A 12,412-nucleotide genomic window follows, 5' to 3' on the forward strand; every position below is an offset into this window, starting at 1 on the left:
ATAATGCATTCACTTGTTACGCATCTACACAAACATACATTTACATCTTACGCAATTCAAATGACGAATATACCGTTATACATTACAAATGTCAAGATAACGATTAACATTTTTCTATTTACATTGAACCGATGGCGCATTTAGGAACAACAAATACATAATTACAAAGATAGAATATTGAACCCTTTGGCTTTCCATAACAGTCAAGTGCAATACATTTTCTTCTATTCATATGAAAGAAATATATTTTTATCGTTTAAATAAAGACAGTGCCTTAAAATGTATGTATATTAACACTGCTTGTTTTAAAGTGATGTGTTCTATTTTTAGAAGTGGCTGTACTCTGGGAAAGGCCGCTAAACATATTTTTCTTCGGGAATTTGGTCAATATACATCCTCGACAAAATACATGCAAATGTTGATAGAAATATGTAGGTTTTTCAATATTAAGATGTGGTATGGGGAATACCTTAATATTGTGATAGAGCGGATCACACCTGAGTCAGTGCCTGTGTTAATTCATCTAATGTTGGAATTAGCGGTTACTCAGTTCAGTTAAGGCTTGCCAGGAACAATTACAGTGCTGTATATAAATGTAGCTCAGTGCACTTCGCACCATATGACGTCACAGTAAAAACATACGCCACGACGCACAAGTTCTTACAGTTGTATCGCGGGGAAAGTGTCATAATAGTATGTCATTATTTACTACCGTTATCAAGTGATAAGCAGTATTCATGAAAAAAATTTCTTGTCAAATGCTTATCATATAATCATATATTATTTCTTTTTCATATCAAATCACTCTGCATTTATCATATCTAGTTTGCACGAAGGTGATGTTCATTTTATATTGTTACCTTGAAATCGCCCCTACATATTCTCCTGATCGGATTAGCACTGCGTTTAATTTACATAATTATTGCGACCAGCTGCAGTAAATGTAAAAATGCAACGATGTACAGTGTATGGTGGTGCTTGATGTTTATATATTTTTATTCTTATTACATTGATATATCAGAAAAGTGTTGAGAGCAACTTCTGACACAAACAGAAACCCCTTTCCGCATCTGATAATATCTTGCATACTCATGAAAATTAAGAAATATGCTGCATTAGAGGCATTTTAAACTTCATTCCTTCTATCGGAGAACTTGCTCCCAAAACCTTTCAGGTAATGTAAAGTAGGATCTGTTTTTCAATATTAAAAGGGTCAGCCTGCATGTAACCGATATCGTTGCACTTTTGCAATTATCACAATAATTTTTGTTGGTTCTAAATATATAATGTCACGTGATAGTCTCGTGATATTCAACACATGCCTCGATGAAAATGTATGGAAGGCTACTGGGTATCGGTTTAAACGTCCTTTCGTTCTCGGATATTTTCCATTAAATATTTTCCATTTAAAACACTAAAGGCCATTTTATGCACCTATTTTACTTTATGTTTGTATGGGACGCCTTAATTCAATTGAGTACCTCTGACGAATTTGGCGATCAACGATATCCCCAATGTACTCAATAGGGTTCACATCTGGACTTTGAGCAGGTCATGATAGTGTCACAACTGACTCTCAACGCAACAAATCTTGCACAGCACGATGTGATCTAACTTTGTCATCTAGGAACACTGAATGTGATCGAAGAGGGTGATTGTCAAAATGAGGCACAACACTTGCACAACACCTGCAGCAGTTATGTCCATTTGGTGAGTCTGTGCATTACGATTGTCCATAACTGTGATAAGATATAACTTACAGTTGTCGGAAACACAGCTCTACACCATAACTGACCACCACCACATGGAAACTTCTCTGCAATATTTCGTCCAACAAATGCAGTTCTAAGTTACCGCCATGCACGCATTCGTCTAACTGCGATAAATGTATGAATCAGAATGAGACTTTCATCCGATCAATGACATTTCCTCCAAGAGACTAGGTTCTAACTTCGGCGAGCTTCACACCATTGCATATCCACTGTTTTATGGTTGGATGTAATTGGTAATCTTGCACGATAGCAAATGGATTCTGCTGCATTTTAGTTGAGAGGAAGCGATGTTGCAACTAATCTCTTTCTAAAACAAGGTATTGGTAATACGTTTCATCTGACCATCCTTCTGAGTTCGGGGTCCTCTCCAACAGATGTTTTACGGAGTTTCTCATATCTTTCACGGTCGCTAGCATCATTTGGTAGCTGATAATTCTACAGGTGGTTTAATGTGGATGACCCACAAGATGACCACCTTTTCTCGATGACAAACATGCTTCCATCACTCCAACGCTCTGCCATTGGATTGCATTTAAGACTTGTAGAAGACCCATAATTTTCAAGAAAAGTCAACATAATTTGTCACATGTGTAAAGTGTACATGTTTAATAAAAAGCTAATACACTGTGTATAAAACTCGCATCTCTGTTTGAAGTGAGTATACCAGTAACTCGGACGATTCCCGGCCAACAGAGTGGATAATATGCAATTGAATACAGTTATATTGTGAACAAAGGTAGAGACTGAATTGAGTTACTGAATTCAAAATCATTGCTTTATTTTCAAGAAATGTTATAAAGGAGTAACTTTGGTGTTGTGATAATTTTTGTTAGGTGTATGTAAAGAAATAATGTACTTTCTTTGGTATTCTGGGATCCAAGAGCTTCTTGTAAAGTCTTATTTTGTAGTTTAAGAAGATCTAAATCGGATCGCAGATCTTCTTCATCAGCTTTTGTTTGAGCTGAAAAGTATACCGTCATTTATGTACAAGATATCTGGCAAATCAAGAGTCTATTGCAACATGACAACAGAATGATGATTCTTTTAACATATAACGAATGTGTAATTGTTCGTTCTGTACAAAATGTTGTCTTGTAATTACAACGGCCTCCTTCCAGGTATTTTTCGTATTTGGTATCTGCTGATGATCCTATTACATGTAAGTAATAAGGACACTCGTGGTTCAATATACAGCACTTCGTGAGTCTTCATGTTTGAACATTGACCTATGATAGAATTCTACTTTGCATTTCAAACATTTAACTGCATATGTAGTCTATAGAACACAGATATTATTTATTTCTTTATCTTGTTATCAACATTTTGATATGTATTCTTCCTTATCACATCCATGTCTAGGGATGTAACTATACAAAAGCCTTCTTAGAAGATTTCAAGTTCTTTGACAAACGACCGAGGTAAGAAATTTTGCTTCGTGACTCCAGTCTGTTTGATAAGCGACGTGATCCATGATAAAGCAAATGTAAGGTAATATAACTATTACTCCAAGGACAGTCTATAAACTCATCACAAAATTCTGTTCGACAACTAGAAGAGGAATCAACCATCTTTTTCCTTTTAAGGGGGCACTCTACAGATTCATAATGTCTGACTTCCTTTCAAACAATGAATGAAAACATAAATACCAGCAATATTTGTCAATTACTTTCTGAGTTCATTTTGTCGAGCTGAGTAACTCAGTAAGTCCGTCGTCTGCTGAACTGCAAATTGCTAATTCGATTATGTGAAGGGTTTTAATTTTTTCAGATTAATTTTCACTAAACTCCGGGTTTTTTTTTTTTTTAATGTAAAGTAAGTTTAGAAGTTTTCAAATAAAAAAGATTATAATAAAAAGAAAGCTGCCTTGCCGTAACAGCGACTGCACAGCCACTGCCGTGACCAGGATTCGAACCTGGGTTGTCGCGGCCACAACGCGAAGTACTAACCACTATACGATCACGGCTATCTCGGCAGCTGTTAGAGTTTGAAGACTGTAAGGAACATGTCGTTATTCAATACATTGATAAGTTCTCATAGAGCACTTATACGTGTATACTATAATAACGACAAATGTCCGGTCGCCAGTGCTTTCTTACAATTAAAACTCTACTGCAATGTGCACTACAATTACTAAATTGGTAGAAATTATGTAAGAAGATTATGTCGTGAATCTCATTTGGTTTTAATTTTGCTGTTAACTTTTAATTCATATAGTTTCCAGTCCGTTCTAGATAATGAAATCAATAATAGCTATTGATTTTTTGTATTGTGAATGACACGCGTTTTGTTTAAATGGAAATTAGAAAAAAAAAGAGACCGCAAAACTGAGACCCCTTGTCACAGCAGGTGTGGCATGGTAAATATCCCTCCATGCTCAGAGGCCATAAGTGCCGAGCATAGGCCTAAAGTTTGCAGCCCTTCAACTGCAATGGTGACGTGTAAGTATGAGTGAGAGATACTACAGAGGGACGTTAAACAATAGGTAATCAATCAATCAATCGCGTCGCAAAGCGTCGCGACGAGTTCGCTCCAATGATTACATTTGTGAGTCATGTGCTTTGATCTTAATCAGCTGAAAAATAGTCTCGTTCAACCAGACACTCGGCTGTCTCAGCAAATCTCCGACGAGATTGCTCGTCGGAGATTTACGTAGAAAGTGAAATCCCTGATATTTTCCTTGCTTTTTTATTATTTTGATATGTATTGGGTCAGGAAAACGTCAAAACCGGCACCATTACGTAAACTGGAAATTTCGCCGCCTACAGCTGGAGGCGGTATTCTCGGGCCGATTTTAAATACTAACTAGCCGAATTCAATGTTAAACTCACAACTAATCAATAAAACGATGCTTGTAAGTGTAAGTTACATACATGTGGCCGGGGCGACAGGGGATGCTTACTCCTAGGCACATGATCCCACCTCCGATGTGTCCAGGGGTCTGTGTTTGCCCAACTATCTATTTTGTATTGCTTATAGGAGTTATGAGTTTGATCACTGTTCGTTATCTTCACCTTTCATCCATCCATCACCAAAAATTGTTACCGAATATACTATCCACATGGACGGAAGATAAGCACTTTATCAATGTGTGTTAAGAGGCACCAAGCTAATCATACATCTCATTTATGTGAAATTGGTTACATTAAGTAAATATAATATAATTTCCAGTACTCATGTAATCATAGCTGATAGAGACTGAAACATTAATGATATCGTAGTTTAATAATCGTCAAATAATTGAGAAAGACAAACGAGTACCCATGTAGCATTTTGATTTATGATAGAAACTATGATTTTGACCACAAATGCGAGTAGAAGATGGAAAGGAGAATTGAGAATGGAGAATAATATTCTCTTGCTTGAAAACGTTAAGACGTTTTGGCACTGTCTGACTTGATAAATCACTATCTGAAAGTATAGGAAGAAATGATATAATGATACATTAAGCAATATTTCTAGAGACACATTGATTTTACAATATCTTCCATGTCCAAATATGTATAGACAAAAATAATGAACTTTGTAAATTGTCTTTGATTAATCAACATTGAGAATTAACGTGTTTAATTAGAATGTGCACACTAGTATATAAATATGACTGTTTCTGAAGCAGATTAACAACATCTAAACAGATCCTGTGTTTGAACCTCCCAACATCTCAAGACATTTCACTGCATAATACCTCACGAAAAAGTGAAGAGAAGGAACAGAGATCAATCGCATGATTCCTATAAAGAATGCAAAATACAAAGTAGAGCAAACACGGCCCCCTGGGATCACGTGCCTAGGAGGAGTATCATCTTATTATCCTCATTTGGTAATTCTGATATCACAGATTTTTTTCCCACGAAATTACCAACAGCTTAATTTAACCCCTCGCATTCTAATGAGGTTACAAATGTGATGTTGTAGCTACATGTACAAACTCTTGAGAACTATCAGACTAAAGGAGTCACATGATGATATTGGCAAATATGAGGATACACGTGACCACATAAGAAGGGATTAAAAACCACCATCGTTGTATAAGTTACAGAGCTTTTAGCAAGAGGTAACTACTTTCAAGATAAGAGGCCTTTTTGAACGCGGCATTTAGTTTCGAAATGGAAATGTTTAAAGTGGGCCGCTTATATGTTGTTATTGATTGGAGAAAGAATAGATCTGCGTTGTTGAACTTCATTCATCGCTCACTATTTCCTATTTTGATATCATCAGTTAAAAGTTTTTAATTTAAATCCTATATGTAATGCTATCAATGAAAAAACGTGAAGATAACAAACAATGGTCAATCTCATCAAAACCGTAAAGAATACAGAACTAAGATGATGGCAAACACAGACATTTGGATATTCCAAAGATTGGATCAGATGACTAGAAAGATTAAGTATTTTCAGTTGACTGTTCAAACGCGCCATGACTCCCCATATTTATGAGATAAAGGGAGTAATTTGCAGTCTAAATCAGTATGTAAAGAACGGACTAACAATTGCTATAAAACACGTCAGACAGCATTCGACACTATGAATGGAAGGATGTAAAATTCGTTAGTCCCTAAGTCACTGTAAATCTTGTAGTAAATAACATCACGTTGATCATATTGTTTTCATCATTCAAAACATAATGAGTTTTCCGTAGTAGACAAAATACACGGTGTTTCTTCATACCTGCCACATTATAGATATATCTGTTCAATCTTTAGTTTTTATTTCCGATGTTGACCTTCATTCATCGTTCGCTAATTTGTATTTTCAGTATCCTTGGACCAAATTTTCAATATTGCAAATGTAATGAAATTAACACTTTTAATCATTTGATTTTAGTACCATATTCACATAATGGACAATTGCATATAATGAACGGCAATCGATTTATTCAATCATGCATATAATCTAAGATCAAAAGAAGGGCATCTATACAATTGTTCTATCAACAAGTGTGCCATAGCTGATGACTTCCTATGTCAGTGTACACCATACGTGAATACATTTTAGGTGTACTACATCTCTTTCTCCATTGTCATTCTTCTGATCGAAATGTTTTATGAACTGAAGGAGGCTTCATTTGTAGTACAAGACATTGATTCGGATGATGTACAGCAGCATGCTTTGAAACGCATTCTTGTTTCAGGTACCACTGTCAAATATGACTTGAATGTGCGTTGTGTAAAACGTGGTGTTTTTTTTAGAATTCATTTAACATGTAATCAAGAAATAAATTTCATTTCTGAAAATACAAGAGAGCATGGACTGTGACGCTTACCCTCATGTCTTTTTAAAATCAAATTTATTTTTATCTATGTACATTTCCTTTCATTTTCGTCAAAATATTTCATAGACCTCTTTTCGGAAAATAGATTTAAAACATAACTTTAAAAACCTGGTTTTAGTTTGCAATTCTGTATTAATGTAAACCGTTGTTTTTAGAGGTTGATAGTACAAAAATCCCATTCTCAAAGCTTTTAGATAATTTTTGATAGTTTTGCTTACTAGTAGTTACTATGTTAGAATCAACTTAGTATTATTCCAGGCCCATTTTCATCTACATTTTTGATACTTTGTTTTACTAGTCCAGCGCTTTGGGGTAATAATTTGATTGTAAAAGGCACTATATAAATGTGCAATAATAGTAATAATGATAATGAAAGGTGAAGATTACGAACAGTAATCAATCTCATAACTCCTATAAGCAATACAAAATATAGAGTTGGGCAAACACGGACCCCGAGATACAACCGGCCGACATGTGATGCCTACTCCTCCAAGGCACCTGATCCCACCCCTGGTGTGTCCAGGGGTCTGTGTTTGCCCAACTATCTATTTCGTATTGCTTATAGGAGTTATGAGTTTGATCACTGTTCGTTATCTTCACCTTTCATCCATCCATCCATCACCAAAAATTGTTACCGAATATACTATCCACATGGACGGAAGATAAGCACTTTATCAATGTGTGTGGTAAGAGGCACCAAGCTAATCATACATCTCATTTATGTGAAACTGGTTACATGAAGTAAATATAATACAATTTCCAGTACACATGTAATCATAGCTGATAGAGACTGAAACATTAATGATATCGTAGTTTAATAATCGTCAAATAATTGAGAAAGACAAACGAGTACCCATGTAGCATTTTGATTTATGATAGAAACTGATTTTGACCACAAATGCGAGTAGAAGATGGAAAGGAGAATTGAGAATGGAGAATAATATTCTCTTGCTTGAAAACGTTAAGACGTTTTGGCACTGTCTGACTTGATAAATCACTATCTGAAAGTATAGGAAGAAATGATATAATGATACATTAAGCAATATTTCTAGAGACACATTGATTTTACAATATCTTCCATGTCCAAATATGTATAGACAAAAATAATGAACTTTGTAAATTGTCTTTGATTAATCAACATTGAGAATTAACGTGTTTAATTAGAATGTGCACACTAGTATATAAATATGACTGTTTCTGAAGCAGATCAACAACATCAAAACAGATCCTGTGTTTGAACCTCCCAACATCTCAAGACATTTCACTGCATAATACCTCACGAAAAAGTGAAGAGAAGGAACAGAGATCAATCGCATGATTCCTATAAAGAATGCAAAATACAAAGTAGAGCAAACACGGGCCCCTGGACATAGCAGAGGTGGGATCACGTGCCTAGGAGGAGTATCATCTTATTATCCTCATTGGTGATTCTGATATCACAGTTTGTTTCCCACGAAATTACCAACAGCTTAATTTAACCTCTCGCATTCTAATGAGGTTACAAATGTGATGTTGTAGCTACATGTACAAGCTCTTGAGAACTATCAGACTGAAGGAGTCACACGGTGATAATGGCAAATATGAGGGTACTCGTGACCACATAAGAAGGGATTAAAAAACCACCATCGTTGTATACGTTACAGAGCTTTTTTCAAGTGGTAACTACTTTCGAGATAAGAGGCCTTTTTGAACGCAGCATTTAGTGGGCCGCTTATATGTTGTTATTGATTGGAGAAAGAATAGATCTGCGTTGTTGAACTTCATTCATCGCTCACTATTTCCTATTTTGATGTCATCAGTTAAAAGTTTTTAATTTAAATCCTATATGTAATGTTATCAATGAAAAAATGTGAAGATAACAAACAATGGTCAATCTCATCAATATCATAAAGAATACAGAACTAAGATGAAGGCAAACACAGACTCCTGGATATTCCAAAGATTGGATCAGATGACTAGAAAGATTAAGCATTCTCAGTTGACTTCTCACACCCGCCATGACTCCCCATATTCATGAGGTAAAGGGAGTAATTCGCAGTCTAAATCAGTATGTAAAGAACGGACTAACAATTGCTATAAAACACGTCAGACAGCATTCGACACTATGAATGGAAGGATGTAAAATTCGTTAGTCCCTAAGTCACTGTAAATCTTGTAGTAAATAACATCACGTTGATCATATTGATTTCATCATTCAATACATAATGAGTTTTCCGTAGTAGACAAAATACACGGTGTTTCTTCATACCTGCCACATTATAGATATATCTGTTCAATCTTTAGTTTTTATTTCCGATGTTGACCTTCATTTATCGTTCGCTAATTTGTATTTTCAGTATCCTTGGACCAAATTTTCAATATTGCAAATGTAATGAAATTAACATGTTCACGCAATGAACAAGCTCATATAATGAATGTTAATGGATTTTTAATCAATCATGCATATAATCTCAAATCAATAGGTCATCTATGCAATTGTTCTACCAACAAGCGTGCTAAGAAATCCAGGGACTACCTGATGACTTCCTATGTCAGTGTACATTATACGTGAATATATGTCTAGGTGAACTACCATATGCCCAGTCTGAGTTACCTCCCTTTCTCCATTGTCATTCTTTTGATCGAAATATTTTGTGAACTTCAAGGGGGTTTCATTTGTAGTACATGGCATTGATTCTGATGAGGTACAGCAGCATGCTTTGAAACGCATTCTTGTTTCAGGTACCACTGTCTAATGTGATTTGAATGTGAGTTGTGTAAAACGTGGGTTTTTTTTAGAATTCATTTAACATGTAATTAAGAAAATAAATTTCATTTCTGAAAATACAAGAGAGCATGGACTGTGACGCTTACCCTCATGTCTTTTTAAAATGAAATTTATTTTTATTTATGTACATTTCCTTTCATTTTCGTCAAAATATTTCATACACCTCTTTTCGACAAATAGACTTAAAACATAACTTTAAAAACTTGCCTTAAAGACCTGCTTTTAATTTTGCAATTTTGTATTAATGTAAACCATTGATTTTAGATGTTAATATTACAAAAATCCCATTCTCATAGCTTTTAGATAATCTTTGATAGTTTTTCTTACTATGCCATGCCCTTTTTCATTTACATTTCTGATACTTTGTTTTACTAATAAAGCGCTTTGGGGTAATAGTTTTGATTGTATAAGGCGCTGTATCAATGTACAATAATAGTAACAATGATAATGAAAGGTGAAAATAACGAACAGTGATCAATCTCATAACTCCTTTATAGCAATACAAAATATAGAGCTGGGCAAACACGGACCGCGAGATACAACTAGTCGACAGGAGATGCTTACTCCTCCTGGGCACCTGATCCCACCTCTGGTGTGTCCAGGAGTCCGTGTTTGCCCAACTGTCTATTTTGTATTGTTTATAGGTTTTATGAGATTGATCACTGTTCGTTATGTCCACCTTTTATACACCAGACGTGGGATCAGGTACCTAGGAGGAGTAAGCATCCCTGTCGACCGGTCACACCACAGCCGTTATAATAATCGTTCTATGTTTATCAGCATTCATACGCACTTTGTTCACGTTCGTGAGGAAATGGTTATCAATGTAAAGATTCGAAGGTAAAAACGTTGAAAATATAGGCACTGAGGAGCATTATATACGTCTTTCTCTAGATTATTTCTATATCCACTCTAATCTACTGGATCATCCCCTGTTGTGCAAGATTACGTTTTATTTTCAAAATAGATGTAAATTATCTGGCATGTGTAATGGTTGGATGGACTTTAATGATTTTCAAACTTCAATGTCAAGTGCAATAAATGAATGATGAGTGGAACGTTTTTCCTGCATACGTTTTATTTTCCTCAATCCCTAAACTATAGCATACATTATCATTAGAAATTTGCCATGGAAAGAACTCCGACTACCCTCCACCTAAAAGTATTTTTAAAAAATCAAAAATCGCTTTAACAGAACAAATAGTGTTGAAACAAGAAGATATATAATTTGCTCACAGGATATTTGCTCAAAATCTTTTTACATATACATTGTGTATTTGTTTTGTAAAATACCCGTGACAAATCTTCGTTTTACAATATAAAACTGTACGTTGTATATCAGATATTTAAATACTATATACATGCACGACGGGTGTGACCTGTCGACAGGGAATGCTTATTCCTTCTAGGCACCTGATCCTACCTCTGGTGTGTCCAGGGGTCCGTGTTTACCCAACTATCTATTTTGTATTGCTTGTAGGAGTTATGAGATTGATCATTGTTCGTTATCTTCACCTTTCATTAAATATAAAAAGGTATCTCATTGAATAAAGATATGATGCACTATCACGGAAAAAACAGTCCATCCCATGAACATGAAGATAACCAGAGATGCGACCAGGTGCCTAGGAAGCTATCCTTCTGAAGGTTATTTTACCAAAATTTTCAAAACATTGTCTTCCATTTTTGCTTTCAATACATATTCTATGACGTTTCACTTTGACATTCTAATTTATACAGCCTGTTTAGTCTGTATATTATATAGGCTTCACTTAGACACTCTAATTCATACAGCCTGTTTAGTTTGTATATTCTATGACGTTTCACTTAGACATTCTAACTTATACAACATGTTTAGTTTGTATATTCTATGACGCTTCACTTAGACATTCTAACTTATACAGCATGTTTAGTCTGTATATTATATAGGCTTCACTTAGACACTCTAATTCATACAACCTGTTTAGTTTGTATATTCTATGACGCTTCACTTAGACATTCTAACTTATACAGCATGTTTAGTTTGTATATTCTATAGGCTATATGGAAGATGAAGATAACGAACAATAATTAATTTTATAACTCCTATAAACAATACAAAATAGATAGTTGGGCAAACACGGACCCCTGGACACACCAGAGGTGGGATCAGGTGCCTAGGAGGAGTAAGCATCACCTGTTGACTGGTCACACCCGCCGTGAGCCCTATATCCTGATCAGGTAAATGGAGTTATCCGCAGTCAAAATCAGTGTGCCAAGAACGATTTAACAATCGGTATGAAACACGTCAGACAGCATTTGACCCAATGCGAGGTTGTATTGACGAACTACATGTAGATCGTTATAACGACCATATGGGAAATAAATAAATCTAGAGATTTGGTTTGATCACTTTCTGAAAGAAAGAAAAACACGTTTTATTTTCATTGATGTTTTAAAAAACAAATAATTGCTTACAAAGTAATGTATACTACAAACATGATCAAATTTATAGATTAAATAGTTATAGTTTGTGTTCAATTAAATTCACTGCAAATAAAAGGGGCAAATATTGTTCGGGAATTACTTTTATTAAAAAATAAGCGGCAGTTCATAATTAACTGAT

The 12,412-nt window shown here is 35.1% G+C and overlaps 1 non-coding gene across 1 annotated transcript; it reads right to left on the bottom strand.

Annotated features, from left to right (window-relative positions):
- Window positions 1-3,663: 3,663 nt before the first annotated feature.
- Window positions 3,664-3,735, bottom strand: Trnah-gug (transfer RNA histidin (anticodon GUG)). The gene has a single exon. It is a non-coding gene; the product is annotated as a tRNA-His (tRNA).
- Window positions 3,736-12,412: the final 8,677 nt, after the last annotated feature.

Source organism: Ostrea edulis, chromosome 1 (assembly GCF_947568905.1).
Source record: "Ostrea edulis chromosome 1, xbOstEdul1.1, whole genome shotgun sequence".
Classification (NCBI taxonomy): domain Eukaryota; kingdom Metazoa; phylum Mollusca; class Bivalvia; order Ostreida; family Ostreidae; genus Ostrea; species Ostrea edulis.